At 43.1% G+C, this 21,669-nt stretch overlaps 1 protein-coding gene across 10 annotated transcripts in view; it reads left to right on the top strand.

Moving 5' to 3' along the window:
• ATXN1 (ataxin 1) overlaps window positions 1-21,669 on the top strand; it is a 334,709-nt gene that overhangs the window by 109,794 nt on the left and 203,246 nt on the right. For 2 of the 10 annotated variants that reach the window (XM_064705220.1, XM_064705217.1), the window contains 2 exons: window positions 1,819-1,881; window positions 16,314-16,433. The gene's annotated coding sequence lies outside the window, so the exon portion shown is untranslated. Of the gene's footprint in view, window positions 1-1,818; window positions 1,882-9,364; window positions 9,421-9,629; window positions 9,924-10,440; window positions 10,465-10,818; window positions 10,869-10,894; window positions 11,027-11,818; window positions 12,727-16,313; window positions 16,434-21,669 lie in introns of those variants that run through there. The other 8 variants (XM_064705215.1, XM_064705222.1, XM_064705214.1 and 5 more) reach the window with 8 other exon arrangements.

The raw sequence follows: 21,669 nt of genomic DNA, 5'->3' as shown, positions 1-21,669 counted from the left end.
AAACTTGACCTTATATAACTGACTAGAGCATCTAGTTTGAACAGGAAAGGGATGCTGATCCACATTTAGGGATCTGAGGGATTATTAGAATCTAAAATAAAAAAGATTTTAGAAAATCACCAAAGGAAAAAAATTTATTTCCAGCTACAAGGAGATTTTGTGATCTCATTGGCAAGACCTTAAATGTGTGCAAGGTTGAGATAAATGTGTCTTAGTTCAGATAAATGTTTTTGGAGGCCAGACAATGACTCTTGTACAAGTTGAGCCTTTTAGGGACAGTTGTAGAGCCTGCAAGCTACTCTTCTGCAATTTTCAGGATGATTGCTACAAGGGACTCGAAGAAACTCTTCAACTTGGCAGTGATTCATGCTGAGCTGAAAGCTTCTGGGAATGTTCCTGGGAACCTCTGATACTCTGAAGAGACTCTAACGAGAGACAACAGTGGTGCTGGGATGCTTGCCCAGATGATAAACTATGCAGGAATTTCTGTACAGCTGATAAACTCTGCTCAGGACCCTGTGAAGTATATACATTGTGTAACAATACATGTAGGCTCTCAGAAGTACCCTTGGGGGCAGCAGCCACTGGTATTCAGTAGTCACAAGGTCTGTCCCCTCTGCTGCCTCCTCCCAAAGTGAGTACCTGCTTTGACTCAGAGTTGTTTGAGGAATTGCTTTCCCTTTCCCACCCCCTCTGCTCCTCCCAGCTATGCGTTTTTAACCAGCAGGGGGAAACGGGAGGGCACAAGAATTAGAGGACTTATGTATATAGAATACGTGATGAAGACTCTGCAAATAATATATCCTATCATATAAACATGAAAGAGAAAAAAGGCTGAAGTTGTAGCGCAGCAAGGCTGGCAAGGTCCCTTAAATATTACTTCAGTTTGCGAGATTTTGGGGTGTATTAAGAAAAAGTATGTTTTGAGCTGTTTGGGGAGATGGATCACTATGGAGAGGAGGGAGGTGGTGGTGCCTCCATATGCAACTGTCATGCTTACTGCAAAAGCAGCAGCATTCAGGGAACAGCAGGAAAAGCAATTGTACTGAGAGCAGAGGTGATCTTGGCTGAGACTCTCTCCTGGGCTAACTTGCTTTGCATTTACCAGCAGGCAAAGGGTGTTCATCTGTGCAGTTATTGCAGGGTAGCTGGTGTCCTGTAAATCCACACCCTTGAATGCTTCACTAAAACATGCTCATGAGGCCATACCCTCAAGCACAAAGCTCACTTTAAATGTATGATTCAGAACCATTAAGACAACGGGACAACTTGTACACCTTAAATTAGACACAAGTTTACACACCTAGCTGAAGATGGGCCAATTGAGAGAGAGAAATTACTTAATACCTGTGTCCTAAGAAATGAGATATATTATGGAAAGGGGAGAGACATTAAATGGCAGGAAAACCATCTGGCAGTCCCACTTTTTTAGCATGGCATATTTTTCAGACATATTATGCATATAATTGTGTGAAATAATCTGAGTTTGGTGGGAGATGTCCCATCAGTTCTGATTTTTTACACAGGAATGGACTGGTTGACAAAGGTAGTTTATGAAATGGTAAGGGTTTTAGTCGGCATGTGTTGCTAAACAAGTATGAAAAAAATGTAGATAGAACCATGGGTTTATTTTTGTTTATATTACTACTGTTTTCTCTTGTCCTTGATATGTGGAATTGTTGCTTTTCCAAGTCCTTGGCTAAGCCTTGGGGAAAGAGAGCATTCTGTATTGCTTTTATAGTAATAATACTTGTACTTCTCTGTGTCACCACTGTTCTGTGGAATAAAAGGACAATTTTTACTATCACTTTTCTACAGGCAGAAGAACAGAGAGAGTGCAGATGTCTCAGGACTAAGACCAAGACAGGGACTCAAAACCAGGTAAGAATTGCAGCAGAAACAGTGAAGACTTTGACTGCTTTTGGCAACAAGCTTTCCAGCTTGGAAGATGGAGGAATATGAGAGAGGGCTGCAAAGATCTGTGTAGCATTGAGAGTATGGGTAGGGACTGGCCATTCCCTGTCTTAGTGCAAGAGCTAGGAGCACTGAATGAAGCAGGCAGGGTGAGGGGATTCTTCTTGCGTCAAGGACTTGACCTGTGCAATGTGACATAGCACATACCTACAGTTCACAGATCGTGATGGAGAAGACAGATCTTCGGAGATAAATCCACTGAGGGTCAACTAAACGGGCAGAAACCACATTCTCCTCAGGAAGTTCCTTAAGCTGAAAGTAGTGGGATGCTGGATAGTACGTGGATAAGTAGTATATAATGCCCATGTCTCCCTAAGCATCTGCCAATGATCACTGGTGTCCTATGGCCACTGTGTGGCCATTCTTGTGTCCTCTTGCACAAAGAAGATGAGAGAATTCCCAAGACAAGAGGAAATGGCCTCAAGTTGCACCAGGGGAGGTTGGAATTGGATATTAGGAAAGATTTTTTTTTACAGAAAGGGTTGTAAAGAATTGGAACACACTTCCAAGGGAAGTGGTACAGTCACTATTCCTGGAAAGTGTTCAAAAAATGTATGGCTAAGGCATTGAGGACATGGTTTCATGGTGAACATGGGGGTGGTGCTGGGCTGATGATTTGGACTTGATGATCTTAAAAGTCTTTTCCATTCTATGATTCTATTTAATGATTCTGTGATTCTGTGACAGTATAAGCTGTGAAAACTCTGTAGTGGGAAACGTTCCAGCACTAGGGTCTCTTGAGTAGGAAAGCTGGTCGTGAGATGATCCTGCCTCCAAGGTGTCCACTCCATTCTCTTGGTTATATTTGACCCCATGACAAAACAGTCAATGAATGAGCAAACCTGTCCATGTGATAGAACCTACACTTCACAAGAGTTTGAATTTTATGGTCTTTGAAGAGGCCCTGAGGCAAAACCCCACCCACATTAGAAGAAGACTGGAGATGAGCTTTCAGCAGGCAGGTGTTTCTGGTCTACCTGGTTGCCCAGGTAAGTTCCTTTTGATAAAGCTTCTTTCACACTATTGTGCTTTGCTTGTAATTGCTATGTCTCAGGGCTTCTAGAGCCTTGAATGGGTATCTTTCATTACCTTAAATATAAATAAATTGATAATATCATATGAGGATGATATGATAGCAGACCAAGGATGGGTTAAGCAGAGTAAGACAGGCATAAATGGGAGTTCTTCTGAGGAAAAACTGGGTAGGAGGAAAGAGAGACACATGATATGACATCTCAGTCAATCTGAGAACCCTTTTTGTCATTAGTAGAAAGGCCTCTGCTGAAGAGTTAAAGAGAGAACATGAGGATCAGGCAGATCTCTGAGGGAAAGATGCTGCCTTTGTGCGGTAAGAATTCAAAGTGATGCCAGTCTAGTTATAAAAGGGTCTGCACAAGCTGAAATAGCTTACTTTAATGTCATATCCCACCTCGGGCCTCCTGACACTTTTCCCAGGACACTGGTTTTTTTTTAAAACTCCGGAGTTTTAGGGTTCTGGGGGCATGTACCTGTCACCTTGCAGAAGAAACATGAAAAATACCCTGTCAGCTTGTAATTGGATAAATGGAAGGCAAATGTTTACCATGCTCACTTAGGTTGGTCAAAGCCTTGCAAGGCAGAGGAATTCCTACCCTCCAGGCAATACACTGTCATGACTGTTGTTCATCTCTGTCTGGTGATTTTCCAATTATGAGTCAAATATGAGGGGATATAGCAATTATTTCATACCAAAATTATCCCATTTCAATTTTGGTTTGATGTTTAGGAACTATTCCAATCTTCATTCCTGTGCATCAGGTGATTGCAGTTTTCTGCTATATGATACCTTTTGAAAATAAAGAAATACAGCTCTTTCCTATGTAGATGATGCCTGTATTTGAGAACCATTACTGTCTTTCCGGTTAATGCTGTCTTAGTTACTAGTTTTTTTTTTTTTTGAAGAAGATATAGATACAAAATAACTTTGGTCTTGAACATTACACAGCTTGCACTTCTCGCTGTCTTGAAACCAAGGCATGAGCCCAAACTTACCTATATTGGATGAGTTTGGTAAACCAGACTTCTGAATTTGCATGACAGCTTTGGGGGCAAGGCCTGGGTGTATCATATTTTGTGAAGAGGCAGAGACAGTAAGAGTAGAAAATAGCTGTCATTATAAGTTGTGCATTTTCTCAACAAAACATAAAGATTTTTAGCATGTGAACCAAAAGAGGAGACTTGGCAGCAGCATTGAGCACGGTGGATCTGGAAGTCTGGTAGGTCGATTATCCATGAGGTAGGAAGGATTTGTTCAGTAGACCAGAACAGCTCAGCTGGGGCCATTAATGGATTTAGGAGTCAAAAATCCTTTTTTTCAATTTCTGTGTCTGTTCAAAAAGGTAACCAGTCCATTCTAGCCCATTCCCTTCCTCTCATAAAAACTCATGGCACTTATCAAAACCTGTATAGCATTGATCAGAGAGACTAACAGGTTTTGGAAACCACAGTGCCTTATATGTGGGTAAGACATTTTAAGAAAGGTCCAGAGATATTTCCCAGCTCTAGGTGTTTACAGAGTAGTTGCTAATCTAATCTGTCTAGACCATAACGCCCTTAAGAGACAGAAAAAATCCTGGGAAGTGAACTCCCAGATAAGTCTCTGTACCAGGTATGATTTAAAGGGATGGGACAACATGTGTCTCTTACAAGGGCATGTGGTCTCTGGCTGCTCCCTGCCAGCATCTGAGAGCCCTCTCCCAGACAGTGGCTGGCAAATTCTCCTGAATGTTGCTTGAATGTTAATCCTTGTTAACAGTACTGCCTTGACATCCCTGGAAACAAAGCATTTCTGAAGAGTTGTGCTTCCCCTCTGTTTTCTGCTGGTGTACTTTGACCCCAAGATGAAATGATCACTTCCAGGAATAAGAGAGTTTAGTTTCCATTTGTGCTTGGCCCTTCTGCTCACACTAGCCATCTGGGTAGCTGCAGTGTCAGGGGAGATACATAGAGGCCAGGACACAGATTGAGACCTCAGATGGCTGAAGAGCACCGGCCATAAAACACAGTATTTATTACTTGATAAGTGCCTAGACCAGTGAAGAACCCCTAGAGAAGGGCTGAGCACTTTTATTTTCCACTGCTTGCCACAGCTTATAGGGCTAACTATGGCTATGGTTCATCCTGATGTGGTCACTGGTAGGTTAACAGGTCTTCCCTTCAGAGCAGGGACCTGTAACTGACTGACCTCCTATTCAAAAGACTAAATCGGGCTCAATTTTGAGACTTTAGAAGAGTCCTAAGTTTTCTTAATTCCCACATGAATTGCTTTGCCCAGTTTTAAATAAGCAACAACAAAAATACAGTATCTCATTTCAGATCTTCATCTAAGGATCTATTGTTTCTTTAAAGCCATTGAAGCTATTGTTATTTAAAGACAACTTGATTGCTTCTTTTAAAAAATCAAGATAATGATAAGGTAAACATTTTTAACCTAAATATCCCATTACCTAAACTGTAAGGCATGACAAATAATGATTTCTTCATCACCCTACAATCCTTACCTAGCCACAGTGTAATAAAACAAAAAAAGTTAATGGCAGCCTTTCCTTTGAATTCACTTGCAAAGGACCACCATTTTAGACTATAAGATTTTTCTCTTTTGAGTCACGATGTAGTACTACATACTTGCTTAGTTTTCATGACTGCTTTACTCTCCTTTCACTAAATGTTAATTTGCATAAGAGACTTGTGGCTTTAAAGAGACAGCACTGGCTCTCTGTGTCTACCAATCTAATTTCCTTGCATCTGAAGGTAATCACAGAGTTCTGGAGAACATCATCAACAGGGATGTTTTGACAGGGAATACATTCATTTCTAAGCGAATACACAAAAATTAGAGACATTAGTCATATTTTGTTATGTTCACACAAGTGACACTTAAAGATATAGTCCAAACACATTATTGTTCAGATTGTGTACATTTTTAACTTTCCTGAGGAAAGCATACCTTAATTAGCCAGCTGTAATCCAAATTATAGTTTCTCATTTATTAAAACTGTAAAAATACCTTAAATCAGCTGCATATGTCTGAAATAATAACAAAAATAACAGCATTAGCAAAAATTATCTAATGTGAGAGAGCTGTAAATAGATAGAAGGTGAATTGGACAGTCAGCGGATTGTGAGTTGGAATAAAAACATCTTACTTAAGCCAAAAACGTGGCAACCAATATTTTCTGTTATAAAAATATTTGAGATTAATTTAGTTTTATGAAAGCTGTCAAAAGCTGAAATTAATAGCAGAAGTTCTGTATTTATTTACAAGCCAATGCTATACCTGAAGAGTAAAGCGAGGCACCTTACGAGCAGTGACAGCAAACCTTTGATTGTATTCAAAAATCCTTTATTCTGGTGGATAAGAATGACCTGTATGTTCATGTTCTCTCAGAGTAACCTCTGCCTTGATAATGCTTGCCATTTGAGCAAATGGTATGACAGGTCTGTGAGGTGGATTACTACTGTCCACTAGAGGCTGTAATGAGACCAACAATGTCATTTTATGACAGATTGAAGATCTGAACTGTAACGATCAATAATTGTGAGATTATTTTCACACTCAATACAACGTCAATCACTGCATTTCCCTGAATGCTAGTGTTTAAAAAAATTCCAACTTATTATGCCTTCTATTCTTCCATTTTTTATAAGTACTATTAATTGTATCAAACATGCTGTGTAGATGGCACATTACAACTAGTGAATTGAAAAACAGTTTCTTCTAGACAGTATGCATCTTGCATGCCAAATTGTTTAGTATCTTTCAGTCAGATTATATTCTCCTGGGAGTCCTATCAGTTTCTGCACATCACCAGCAGTAAATGAAAATGCTTGGTTCTATGTGGGTTCTTGTGTCCCACTCATTTGCCTTCATCAGCACCTTGATGTTTTGTGGAATTCTTTGTGCAGGGAATATATTGAGGCTGAGCATAGGGCAGGGGGGCTGCTGAGGCACAAGGACATCTTGTGACATGGTTGCATATCCTGTGTTTTAGGCCATGTTCATAGAGGCATAGTCCCCTCATCCCTCGTCTGTTAGTGCAATCAACATGTATCAAGTCAGAACAGAGGTGAGAGTGGCTTATGAACCTGACGTGGCTGGTGGAAGTTGTGGCACTTCCCAGAGCCATGGGTTAAGTGCCTGCTGGCTAAGGAAAGCACTATTGCTTTAACTTACAGTGCACTTACATTGTGGGGGTCTCTTTTCTACTTTGAAGCAGAAACATGGACAAAGATGTAAAAGCCTAGAGTATACAGTGTGGCAAAAAATGAGGGTCCTGAGGCAAACACTATAGCCACAGAGCAGAGGAACACATAAGCCTCTTACATGAGCCTGCTGCAGAAGGGAAAGTTGCCCAAAGCTTGCTTCAGCATGAATGTGGGTTCTCTTTCTCTGTGTGTGCCACACCTCTTGGCAAGGTGAATGTTTGAGAAGGAAAGATTCCTTTCTCCTGAGGTAACACTCTGTACTACTGGAATAAAAAAGGTGGCAGACAGAATGCCTTGTACTCTGAATTGAACCTTGATGATGGGTTTTCAGTTTCTCCAGGGCTTTCACTTGATTTTCAGTAATCTCCAGTCTTTGTCTCTTTCCCTTGGTTCCTTTTATTAAATCAATGAACCTTACATTAGCTGGGTGAATACAATTTTGCTGTCTGCTTTGCTGCTTTAGATTCACTCTCTTGTAGGTACTGAGTGGCATATTTGTCAAGATATCTTGGCCTGTTGCTGCTTCTGTCTCAGATCACTGCTAGAACAGAAAATTGTGTTGATTTTCATAGTGAACCCGAACTAAAGATACAGGAGATGCTGTGGTAAAAGATCCTTATGTTTCCTAAAGCTAGCCTGTATTACAGTATCAACTCTTAAATCCAGAATGCTGCGGCTTACAATGTTATTAGTACGTTCTTTAGCAATTACAGTAAGCCAGTACAGTCCTTTATAGAAGGGACTTCTTTGCTGATCTGCATAATGGCAAGCTGAGTCCTAGGGTATTTTGCATCTAGACTCTTAATGCTAGATTTAATTTGCAGCTAAAACCTAATGCTAATATAAAAGGGACACATAGGAGGTATACTTGCTAGGAATCTGGTACCTTGGAGGTTATTGTCACAGCAAATTGGTACAAGCTGCAATAAACAGCTTGATCTGGATGGCCATGTTACAGAGTGCACGTCTCAGGCCTTTCTGAGGCCTGGGACCCCACAGCGTCCTGCTCCTTGGAGCTGGCATGTAACAGCCTTTGGTATTTATGCAACATTCTCTTGCAACGTCCTTGGTGTGGGGAGGGGCCTCTGTACTCTACTTCTCTTCCTGATGCCAAAGCAGAGAGTGAACGGCTTCTTACGGGCCACTGTTGGGTTGCATGCAAGCATAGCATCCCACCCTTTGCCTGCATTCATCCTATTAATTGCTTTCAAAATTTGTTTTATTTCTTTAAGTTGTACCTAGCTTAGTAAGTTGATTTTTGGGGGTGTGGGGGGTTGTTTAAAATTTTTTTAATATGAAGATCAGACTGAGACAGTCCGGAAGGAAGATATTTTCTCTGTTTTGCATCTCTGCCTGTTGCTTGCCCATCACTGTAGTTTGCAGACACCTGTGCTGAGGGAAGTAAGAGAGTAACACTGTGATGTTGGAGTGCCAGTGGAGTGTAAGTTGCTATAGTTTGTGGCGGGGGGGATGTGGGGAAGTTCAGGAGTGGCTCCCGGTGGTCTGCAGAGAGCTGGGAGAGATGCAAAGGGATCTTTGATGAAACCAGTGCTGAGGAATCCAGAGGGAGTTAGTACCCAAACATGCGTGGTTCAGCCCTGCCTGTCTTGTAGTTCAGTGATGGTATGAGTCAGAGTCTCTTTGGTCTGAATGAAGTGGAAGGTACTTTCTACAAAGCAACTCAAGCATATGCCAAGGATCCGGATAAATAAAACTAATTCAGAAAAAGGGAGTGGGATGCAGGCTCTTGCTCTAAATCACTTCACAGTTCGCCACAACAAAATGCAATATGGCATCTTAAATAAAATCACCCTCTTCTGACTCTCGCAGAGGCTGCTTCAGAGCATTCCCTGGTTTCCAGCAGTTTTATTTCCTCCCTTAGAGAGACAGACGAGCCTTGACTGAGCAACCGATTTTCATGCATCCTTTAAACCAGCATTCCCTGCCTTTTCTGAAGGACAGCACACGTCGCTAGCTGTCTGTTTCTTCCCCCTTAAACAATATAGGTTCGGGGTTGGGTTGGTTTTTTTTTCTTTTTCCCCTCCCCATCTCATTTCTTTCCGTCTGCAAAGTGATTTGAGAGCCCCGCGACGCAGCCTGCTACAGGAGCGGGGTCTTGTCTGGAACACTGGCGTGCGCAGGGATTAAGCCCACCGTAGAGAGCCAGCCTGGCCTTCGAAGTGTTACAAGGGGAGGGAGGAGGTAAGTGTCGAGGCGAGCCCCCAGCCCCGCTGCTCGCCCCCGGGCAGCGTGCGGCGGCCCGCAAAGGGTTAAAGGCCGCCTTGGCCCGGCGGTGCCGTGCGTATGCAATAATCTGTGTGGCTCTCTTGGCCGACTGCCAGAGTGTTGCCTTGCCTCCTCCTCCTCCCTTCTCTCCCCCCCCTTCCCTCCCCCCCCGCCCCCCCCGCCTTTTGCATGAAGTAGGATCCTTGAGCTGTTGCAGAGGCAGCCAACTGCTCCATATTTGGCTTCTATTACCCATTTACATGCTGGAGAGCGGAGAGGGAGCGAGCGCTGTACCGCAGACATCATTTCTACTACAGTGGTGGAGACATCCCGGACCTGTGTCACTGCAGGGGGAAGGAAAAAAGCCAAACAAACAAAAAGCAGACCCAAGCCCCGTGATCAGCTAGGAAGACATTTGTGTGCGAGTCTCTCTCTGACCCCCCCACCCCCGCCAACCCCACCTCCACTGACACTTTACAGTAAGTGGCTTTTTTTTCCTCCTCTGCTTTCTGCCTCCCCCCCACCCGCCCGCGGCTTCTTCCCTTGTTTAGACTGCAAACCGCCGGCGATTTCCAGCTGGAAAAACACGGGGCTGAGGGGGCAGGGGAGCGCGCTGCCCACCCCGCCGCGGGGCTGCAGCCCGCCTCGCTGCGGCCGCCCCCGGCCCGCCACGGCCCGGCCCGGCCCGGCCCGCAGGCGCTGCCGCCGCGGGCCTGGCCCTGAGGGGAGAGGGAGGGAGAGGGGGGCGGCCGCGAAATGGCCGAGGACACCGCGCAGAAAACGGAGTGGGGATGCGGGACACGGGAGGAAGCGGGGGGCCGGGGCGGCCCCGCGGCGAGAGCCGCTCGTACAGCCCTGCCCCCCCGCCCGGCTCCGCTCCGCTCCTTCCTCCTTCTTCACCCCCCCCTTTCTCTCCCTCCCGCTTCCCCCCGGCCCGGGCGGGGTGTGGGTGGCCGCGGGGACGGTGGACATTTTGCGAGTCGCGGCTGCCCCCGGTGCGGCAGCGGCGGCGGCCTCGGGGTGTGTGAGACTGCGCGTGTGCTCGTGTGTGCGGGGGGGCGGCGTGCGGTGCCGGTGTGTGTATGTGTGTGCAGTGTGTGTATATGTGTGTGCGTGCGGTGTGTGTGTGCGAGCGTGGGGGCTCTGGTATGTCTGTGTGTGTGCGGTGCCGGTGCGTGTGTGTGTGCGGGGGGTGCGGTGCCGGCTGTGTGTGTGGGTTGCCGTGCCTTGCCGTGTGTGATGTGTGTGTATGTGTGCGGGCGGGGGATGCGGTGCCGGTGCGGTGCCGTGTGTGTGTGTGTGTGCGTGCGCGGCCGGCACGGCGCGGTGCGGGGGGGCCGTGCGGGGCTCGTACGCCGGGCGGACCCGGCGGGGCGCAGCGCGGGGCCGGTCGCCGGCAGGGCCGGTCGCCGCCACCGCACGGCGTATGTAGTACGGGGCTGGGCGGCTGCCGGAGGGTGAATGAAGCGAGGAGGAGGCGGCGGCGGCGGCGGCGGGGGAGGCGGCGCTGGCGCTGGGATGTGCCCGGCAGCAGCCCCGCTTCGCTTCACTCAGGGCCCAGGCCGGCTGCAGACGCCACCCGGTACTGCCGGGAGGGACGGGGCGGGAGGGATGGGGGAAAGGGGGGCAGCGGGGCGCCGCCGCCCCGCTGCCCGCCCGCAGCTGTGGGGTCCGGCCGGCGGCTTCCCGAGGGGAAGCGGGGCAGGGGTTCCCCGCCGCCGCCCCGGGGCTCCGCTCGCCTCCAGTGGCGACCGCTGCCCTCCTGCCGCTCACCGATCCCCCGCTGCCTCTGGGTTTGCTTGGGTCGGGTGGGGGTGTTTGGATTTGCGGGGCTTTGGGGTTGGTTGGTTGTCGTTTGGGTTTTGGTTATTTGTTAGGGGTTTTTTTTTGTTCGTGTATTTTTTTTGTTTTGTTTTTTTAACCCTAAGGCATCGTAATTTACCGGCAAAAAACCAAATAAATGACCCCGTGTACGGTTGTGGGTGCTGAATCCGTCAGTGTGATTCCTGAGAATATATTAAAGTCTAAATTAAAGCGTGCTGGAAAAGCGTTAGCTCCTACTGTAATAGTAATAGCGATAATAATAAAATGACAGAATTGGGAGCGATTTACATGTTATTGAAGAGGAGGAATTACTGAAGAGTAATAATAGAAAAGAAAACAAGTCGGAAGCCCGTTATATAATGCACTGTGTAGACAACGAGAACGACAGGCTATTTTTATTTTGTTTACCGTATGCTGTGTAATAGGGACTCCTCTGAGCAGCATCTCTCCCCTATAAGCCCGAACTCCAGATAGAATTGGGGAAAAATTTTAGGCATTTCTTCTACAACCAGACGAAGAAATCTAGATTTGTAAAACCTTCCTCTTTACAAATGATTTCTGTGTACAGAACGGGAAGGGTGTGCAGGTAAATGACCTTTGCCGAATACCTTTTCCCTTTCATATGGTAAAGAAATTCATATTTTGTAAAGCAGCTTACACTTTAACCTTTAACGCTCATGGTTATGTATTTTATGCAGTAATGGTTACTTCACGCTTCAGATACGGTCGGGCATAGTGAGTTACTCTGCTGACACATTGATAAGTCAAGGACTTTTAATTTCAGTTTCGAATGAAACCGTCCCCTGAAGGAAAATCCCGGCTTCATGTTAATCTATTTCTGTTCGAGTGATAGAGACGGTGCAGTTTTATCATACGGAGCAAGGGTTATGAATGGGGGAGAGGGAAATTGAGAATGGCCAGGGAAAATATTGCGCCGTAGTTATTTTTGTGATGCTGCAGGATAATAGTAGTAATTGTACGTTACTGCACCTAATTTGTTCGTAAAACCGGCCCGGCATTTTACGGGTAGCAGCTGTTTTGAAAGGGTGGCTGTAATCTCCTCACTTTTTACATAAGGCAGAGGTCGATAGGTTTTCCTCCGTGCTCGGCTGTCTGTCTGTCTCTCTCATCATGTAGCGACATGTCAGCGGTGCAGGCTTTCAGCGCGCTTACTCCAGCCCTGATCAGTCATGTAATTAGATCAGGCTGCCATGGTAACAGACGGGATTCTCCGTATTCACCGGCCAGCCAGGTGCGTGTGTGGCTGCCGGGCGACCCAGCGGGCCAGCCCTGCATGTGCCGCCTTGGTGGCGTGCGGCCGGCGCGGCCACCGCCTCGGGCTTTCCGAAAATTGAAAGATGCCGGCGGTGGGTTCCTAATGGCCGAACTTCCAGGGAAGGGTGTTCTTTGCCCACTGGAGTGTCAGGCAGATGGGACCGTACGTGGCACGCTCAGCAGGTCAGCCAAATCGTCAGTTCCACTTGCGTGTGTTACTAGCAAATTAATGAAGGTGTGGTACTTCGTAAAAATGCTTTTGGCTTATACAAGCTTGCATGAAAGTTTCTTCTGAGTTTTCCTTTTTTTTTTTTTCTTCCTTCTCTTCCCCCCCACCCTCTCCCCACTTCCCCCCCCATCCCCGTCTGTCTGGTTTAACTGTTTGGTGGCTGTAGCAGTGTTTGCTAACAGTTCCCATTCCAACATTCTCATCATAGGCCACAGGGTTGTTATTCTCCACTCCTCTACTGTACTTTACACCCTGTGGCTGCTGAGATGAAAACTGGTGATACTTGATGTCAGTATTGTCACTCTGGGTTTGTTGAAGACTCCTCATAGTTCTTAGCAAGGTCTAGGCCCTTCTGTGTGTTCAGTTTCTCATGATAAAAATAATTCTTGCCTCAGCAAAGACTTTGTTTCTAATATAGGTGTATATTTTGCATTTATCTCATCAAAATATTATAGCCATAGAGCAGGAGACTTTCTGACACAGTTTATAATAGCGTCAAAGAATATGTAATATAATAAGCTTTGAACTGCGTGTTGCTCTTAAAAACATGTTTCACCAAGCAGTGTATATTTGTCTTCATTCTCATTGTTTGAACATGACTTTTTTAAGCCATTTTTCCATAAATGTAGGTATAATTTTTTAAAAGCACTAAATTTGGCACTGTGTTCTAATGTCATAAATCTGGAGTAACTCCAGGGGATGGGATTGTGAGCCACTTACATGGGTGTATATCTCAACTCCATTTATTGGATTTAATCCAGGCATGTAGTAGAGTAACCAAGCTCAGAAAGTGATCTGCTGCATATCACTGTTATTTTCTCTATATTGCTTTTCATGGCAAAAAGCGCTGTGGGTTTAAATAGGATTTTTGCCTGATTAAGGAGCAGCATTAACTGTCTATAGAAGTGGGTAACACCCCTACTCCTGTCACTAATCTTGGGTGCACTGACACTAATATTGAACTTGGCCCGGAGGATTTTGTGTCTCAGTGATGAGAAATCATCAGCACCCACAGCTCCTGAGTGTTTGTAGTACCAGGCTGGAACATAAAGCAATCCAGAAATATCTCAGTAAAACAGATATTTTAATAATTCTGATGGTAAAGCACTGGAGCTGGAGGAGGAGGCAATGAGAAATGCCTGTTGGTGGTTCAGCTGTTGTGGCAACAGGCAGTGGCAGTCTTGGGTTTGGTGTGATGAGTTTGCAGGTCTCAGCCTGCCTGCTGAGCAGGAGTGTTTCTTCTTGGAAGGGTGAGGGGACAGAGTATTTGCAGGCAATTTCCTGCACTGAAGTGCAACTTCTCAGTGCCTCAACTAACTTGCCCTTTTGGTTAGGAAGGAATAGCCTCTGCTCGGTGCGGCCGCCTCCATTCTGAGGAGGTGTCTTGAAACAGAAAAGCTTGTTAGGAGGACTGGCTGGAGAGAGTGGAATAGTCATGAGCAAAATAACTCCTGTAGTGTGAGCCTTTGTGTGCTGCATGCTGCTTATACATATTTTATTGTAAGACAAATTACCTGTGTGACTAAGAGTGTTAGAAAGTAATTATTTTCAAAAATTCAATATATACATAGTTGAAAAAACTTTTCTGAAAAATAAACAGTGCAACTTTGCTTTTCTAGCCTGATTGGATCTATTTAGAAAGGTTGAAAAAACTAGTTTTGTTTTAAAAGACATTTGCAAGAGACATGGAATTTCACTTTACAATTTTTTTTTATGTAATAGATCCAGTGGCCTAGTTTCCCATTAATTAAGAAAATAGACACTTGAATGCAGTCACCTGAAAAACAACTAAAGATTTAAACATTAGAATTTTAAAGTAATTGTCTTGGTAACATGTCTAGTAAAACAAAATCAAGGCCTAATTTTTCCCCTTGCTGAGGTTTAGCAGCGCATCTTAGCAGATGACAGTCAGGATTGTCATTGTTCATATGTACACTGCTTTTGTTGTGGTGTACTAATTGAGGGGGAAATGCAATGAAAAAAGTGTGGCAGGCTGTAAAGGAAGTGCTTGTCAGGGTTGCATAGTTGGTCTTGAAGCACTGGCTGGCTGCAAACCTACTCCAGCGTGCGAGGCAGCTGCTGGTGGTGATGCTTGAGAGAAGTCAGGCTGTGTGACAGCCTCAGCTATAACCACACAGGTTGTGAGTGATCTGCTTGTTCTGGAGAACTGTGCAGGTATGGTGTGTACAATTCAGAGAGTGCAGATAACAGATTTAGTTGTAGGTCTCTTCTGCGACTGCTGTAACCAACTCTGTGTTAACAGATAACGATATAATTAGAACAAGAAAGAGAAGTATGACAGGCTTGGCACAGGTAAATATTTCATTGCAAATGACTGACTTGCTATATTCCAGTGACTTCAATAGCCTAAGCTTTGCAAAGTGAAAATCCCGTCCAAATGTGATAAATAAATAAACAGGTATTCGGTCAAAGGCACTGTATTTTGAAGTCTTATTCAGTGGTTCACATTCTTTATATGAGAAAATTGAAGATTTTTACATGGTTTTGGCTGAGGTGATGCATGACTAACATTTTAAAATGTAAGAAACTTTGCAGATTCCTGATTTTTGCAAAAAGACAAAAACTAGATCCATGACCGTAACTCCTTTTTGATCTCAGTGCGTGTGTTGAGAATGTAATGCTTCATGGCTTTTTTTTTCTTTCAAAGCTGTAGTCTGAAGTGGTTGTACAACACATGCAAATCTTTATGTGTGCATTGGTCCCAGTCTGCAAAGTTACTTTAGTAGATGTCCCAGTGAGGGTTTTGCTGAATGAGGATTGATTAAAGAACCTATCTAGAGTTAAGTATGCGTGTAAATCCTTTCCTAAATAGGAACAAGTAAGTGTGCTCATAAACTGAAACAACAGAAATGATTCTCAGTGAGGGAGAAATGGTCCCACTAAATCCTTTTATTGTACCAAGGGTGATAAAAATATTTGGTGAGATTCCAAATGAAAACCCCAAATGTATTTTAGTAGGTGATGTCAGCAGAAGTTCAGTGCTGGTTCTTCATGATTTTGCTGAGCAAAATCACAGAAAAAAATGAAAAAACTACATTGTTAAAGTTTTTTTTTGTTTATATTTTTTTGGAATTTACAGTAATAGGCATCAACTGTAGCATGCCACCTTTAATGACAAAATAGTGTACAAGGTAAAGTCACATTTCAATGGGTGATTATTTTTCACCTAGTAGTAGTAATTGCAGCACTACGTTTTCAGGATGCTACTGCTTCTGAAATAAAATATATTCTGTTGGCAGTGAAGACAGTCATCTCCACTTGCTTATGATTCTTCACCTCATTAAGATCACATTTAGGAAAAGAGCACTCTGAATAAATGGGCTCTGCTCTCTACTGGATGAGCTCTGTCTGCAGAATTAAATCTATGGTTTATTTGTGCTTGAGTAATAGTAAAAGCAGCCTCTCTCAGTCTTCATTGGGATATCTTAGTGTGTTGTAAATGACTGTAAATGTTGACTCTTAACTGTGTTTTTGTTTCTCTTTATTTTGGTTTCCATCTCCTCAACTCCTGGATCAACAGTCACATTGCAGGCCAAGCCAGATGGGCAAGCAATACAAGCTGTGAATTTATTCTTGACCCCGTAGGACAGTGACCACCATCAGATTTTTCTTCACCCTACAGTTATGCACTGCCAATAAGGTGAGAATGCAATGCCTTTTTTTTTTTCCTTCAGCAAGTGTACACTGTCTGCTCTGGGCTTTAGGCAAAGTGCACATCTTCCTGGTGTCTGTGTGATTACCTGCCTGTGATAGGTTTGTACTTCCCTTGCCTGGCAGCAGAGGTCCTTGAGAAACTCTGCTCAGAAAAATTCTTTTAACTCTGATGACTCAGTTCTGTGACTTACAGAACAGGTGGGTTCCAGATGGGTGGTTTTATGCTCACCTGAGGTCAGAGTGTATTCAGTTACTGGAAGATGTTAGTATGAATGGAAAAGTTGGCAGACTTTGATTCTTGTTATAAAATGCCATGTGTAAAATTGAATAAATCCTTCCTTCACTTTTATGATCATTTTCAGGATTCCTGTTACTTGTCGCCTGCTTGGCTTTTCCACTGTCTTGAGTTTCTTCTGTGCATTAAACTTTGTCCAGCATTAGAATAGTTTCCAGAATAATTGTATCTGTGTGTCTTTTGCTCTTGTTTTGAGGAATGCTTTCAGTTCTTCTGATTTTCCTCCCTGAAATGCTGTTTCCAGACAAGATGTAAAAGTGCACATGTATCAGTCTGCTGCTGTCCCTTTCCTCTCTCTCTCCTTACCATATGGTTGTGGAAAATAACTTGAAAAGACCAAGTCCCAAGACTCAACAATCATACTGCCAATAAAAAGAACATAAATTTTTATTTTATTTCTTTAATCTGATTGTCATTAAGCCAGCCTGGTTTTTTGGACCTATTCTATGATTTTTAAGTGCTTGGGATTGGCAATGCTGCTAATGCTTTAAGAAAAAAAAGATAAAGGGTCATAATAAAATTGCCTGTGTCTTTAAATAAAAGAAAATGAAATATAGTTATTGCTTGCAGAAAACCAAAGGGTTTCTTTTTTAAATTTACAATCTGAAAGCTTAATTACAATAGCACTCTTATTTATGTAGGGCTGATCAGAAAGTCTCTGTTGCAGAATAACTTCTTAATGTATACAGCATGTCATAGAAAAGTACACAGTGCATCATTTACATTTTACTGTGGCTGTGGGGAAGGGTGCTGTGTTTTAGAGGGAAGTTGCCTAGGCAAGTAGTTACATGCAAGGACAGGCCTGTTACAATTTCCAAAAGAGCTTGAATGATGGGAGTGAGTGGTAACCACTGTAACTTCAGAGCAATAAGAGTAAAAAACTACACAAAGTGCCCATGCACTGGCACACTTTGTCTTTCCATTTTGGAAGAGAACTGAATTGGTAGCAGCTATTGACTTGGAACATCAAATAGAAAAAGTTTTTTATTATGATGTTATCAGTTATACAAAACATTTAATTTTTTATTTTTTAAGATTAACTTGGGTTGTAGAAAAATGTGTTTATTTTAAGAAGCGATTACTGCTGGAAAAATGTGTATATCTCAATTAGAAGAAGTAGTTGTTTATAGGGCATTAGTCAAGTCCTATGAATAATCAGATTGTGTTACCCACGATGTATTGCTAAGTCACCTTGGATATTTTAGCATCTGATGTTTTCTGCAATTGCATGAGAGACAATATATTCAATGTTAAACAAATATTTTAGATTAAAAATGTAACCTAGCTAAGTCTGATAGGAGTATAGTACTAAAGTGCTTGTTTTCCTATACCAACTCAACTTGAAGTTTAGTATTGTATTTGTGGACCTTAGATGAAGTTAGATTTGTTTTAACTTCTTATTGTTGGACATTTTAGTTACTGAGTTGGAGGTACCTCTGTTGACCTCATTAGTTCTTATTTTTTCTATGGAGCAATCAAAATCAGGCCCACTGTATAACTAAATAAGTGAAATAAAAGTTATTGGGATAGGCACTGTGTGCTTACAAACTTTTCTCTGTTACTGGAGGAAACAGGCAGGAGCTCACAGTAGTAACGTGTAAAAGAAACATGACGTGGCACTGTGCAGGGAGCAACCACAGACAGAGCATTTCATACTCACACTCATCATCTTTCTGGCTTTTGCATTTGTTTTGGGGTGAAGGTGGCAACTGTCCTGCTCCATTTTAGGCAGACCTGGGTTATGACCCTGGAGTGTGACAGAGGGAGAACATGGGACACGTTTGAAGGCATCCAAAATGCATCTCAGAAGCCATACTTGAGGCCTGACGTCCCTGCATGTGCATTCATGGCTTCACTCGTGTGAGGAGTTGCGTGGCTTCAGTGGGTAACATCTTTGTTGTGTGTCAGCTGTCCAGGTGTGCTTACCTTGTAATTCAAGCAACGTTTTCTGCAGAGCCAGCTAAGCATCTTGCCTGGATAAGGACATGGGTATTAGTAAAAGTAAAGCAAAAATAAATAAAAAGATACAGCTTTCTTCTTTTTCATTTTTAGTTAATTTTAGCCTGCTCTCAAAAACATAGAGTTATTGTTATTTGTTCAGAGCATGCACTGCCTCCTTCCACGTAGGCAAATGAGTCAATGCTTTCTTTTATACAGTTTTCTTGAGAGGATTTTGCATGAGGTACTGGATATTTTAACAATTAAAGAGGTCTTTTAAATCTTTTCTGCTGTCGAGTCACTTGATATTTATTAATCATAGTACTGAGATGAATTTACAGCTGCAGCCCATTTGTAAGAAATTTTTTTTGGCTGAATTTTCAGTAAGTATGCCTGTATGCTACCTAATATAGCTAATTTTTACATAAGACATAATTTCTGTTCTATGCAGACTTCTGACTACCTCTCTCTGTAAACAGGCAACAGTCTGCCCTTTTAAAATACTTAATATTGAACAGTAAAAGAATGAATCTGTCTCTGTATTACTGTGTGCAGTGGTAGCTTTTTAGTTTTCATATCAAGGTCCTTTTATCATAGCTGGTTTTATTTCTTCCCTTATGCTCTTTGTGAGGGCCTACAATATCTGTAGGGCTAAAAGAAGGTGGGCAATGGAGATTTCTAATGTTGTAAGTGAACAGCACAAATGAAATGGAGTTGTGAACTAGCTATAACTGGATAGTAATTAGGAATATTTTTTTTTAAATTGTTTATATGCGAGCAACTAAAAAGTAAATTAAACGAAGTGATGTGAATGCTGATGGGTGTCTTAAAAATGAGGCTTTGTGGTGCCCTCACCTCAGCCATAACCTTTCATGGTTTTCCCCTGTTGTTCCTACTGCAGATACTGAAGGCCTGCTGTCTGACTGATAGAAAGTTTCATAACATGGTCTGAAGTGTAAATGGCATGGAGTGCAGTGGTATGCCTGCATAAAAACACAAGGCTGACATTCATAATGTGATATAAGGCACTATCTGAGGTTTGATTCGCCTTCCAACTTGGTGTTTTAAAAGGTGTATTTGCAAATGGAATGAGATTTGCTGTCCCACACTCTGCAACTTGCTAGCATTCCTTTAAAAGTGTGGGCTTTTGCATGTTAGTGTGAGTAGATGGAGAACCTCCATGTGCTGGGGGTGAGGTGTCTGGATGTGCTGTGCAGTTGTGTGCAAGCCTGAGCATCTGTGTGTGCCCTCCTGCTGCCTCTCCCTTGGCTCTGTGTGTTGGGCAGGGGTGTGCTGCTGGGGTTTGCCTTGCCTTGAAACCAGGGCTGTGCTTTTGAAAGAAAGTTAGGCCTTGTTACTAGGGGTATAATTTTGGTATGAAATTAGCCCAGGTGGCAGCATCTGGATTTAAATGTGTTGGCTGAGGGGTTTCTTATGTTGAGACACTGTGATAGAGGCAAACCCTGAATTTGATAATCACCTCTTTATTTTCTCATCAGTTACTTTTTTTTGGAAGTAGCTGTAAACCTGACTTCAAGATTTATTGAGTCACTCCTTGTTCTATGAAAAGTACAAATGCCAAAGTGTTCCTCACTTGTATTGGAGTGTGGCTGCGACCATCACCACATTTTGCCTGTCAGGTACCCATGTGTGAACGCCTTTGTAGTTTTGTACAGCTAATATTTCTGTCAGGCCAGCTGCTTGAAAGAAAGTCAGGCTTTAATGGAGAAGGATAATTACAAAAGCAGGCTTAATCCTCCTTTACTGTGTTTTGTGATACTGAATATTTTCTCATTGGTGTGGCTCCTTTTCAGTGGCACGTGTAGTAGCTGACTAGAAAGTGATATTTTCAAATGTATATAATAATAAATGCATTTCTCCTCTTCCATAGCCCCTGAGCACATTTTCTGCTTGGTACTGTGCTGTATTCATAGCTTTCCCAAGGTAGTCGGACGGCAAGTAGATCCAGAATGGTTTGAAAATTCAATATATTCAAGGGAAAATAGGTTATTACGGTAGAAGAAGTTGTAACTTTATTCTCCATGTACCACTAGCAGTTAAAAACCCATCACACTAATCGTATGTACTGAATTTTTATTTACAGATTAGGAGGCTCTACTTTGACATATGACTAGCAAGGAAGCCCCTCCCTTTAACAGTTGTATGTCATCTGCTTCAGAGAACTAATTACTTGGCAATTCCCATTTGATAATTCCCTCTTTATTTTCTGATGAGTTACTTAACAGTGATGAGCTTGTTGAGCAGAATGCCGTGTTTAATCTGTGCTTCAGAAACTACAGTGTGGGCCTGGGGATATCATTGTTTCTGAAATGCTGTTTAGCCTTGCCATAGGACCATTGAAACCACACTAAGATACGTGAACAGTTCACAGTTAATGATCAGTTGAACGTGAGTGATGCACAGCAACTGCCAAAAAATAAAGGAAGGGTTTACATTGCTGTTGCACTGAAGCAGGAAGTTTAAATATGGAATTTCTCAAAAGAACCCCAAGCACCAATCCTAATGTAATTTAGATGCTCAGAAGCAGAAGCTTATGTCAGAGATATACCTTCTATGTATCATTGATCTTCTCCACTGAAACAATGAATTTAATGGAATTTTTTTTAAAAAAACACTGTTTATTGTAATACCCATCTGACAGCTTAGCCGACTCCTGGTGGTTTTTGTGTTCTTTTAACATGAGATACTTCAGTAAGTTTTTACTGTGTTTTCTCTGCTGTTACCTGTCTTATTCATTCTTCTCCACTTCCTTTTCACATTCTTTTACTCCAGCGGCCACAGCAACCCTTGTTCCTGGCTGGAGAATGCATTAAAAATCTCACTGCTAATTACAGCATCACTGTGTTTCTAGAGGGTACCTAAGTTCAGCAGTGCTTAGCTACAGCACCAGGCGAGGGGATTTATGGGGTGAAATGACATCAGCCTGCTCATGACAGGCATGGTAAGGTCAAAGTGAGTCTCTCTCTTG

This window comes from Zonotrichia leucophrys, chromosome 2, assembly GCF_028769735.1.
Source record: "Zonotrichia leucophrys gambelii isolate GWCS_2022_RI chromosome 2, RI_Zleu_2.0, whole genome shotgun sequence".
Lineage (NCBI taxonomy): Eukaryota > Metazoa > Chordata > Aves > Passeriformes > Passerellidae > Zonotrichia > Zonotrichia leucophrys.
This window is presented reverse-complemented; position numbering and strand designations above follow the sequence as displayed.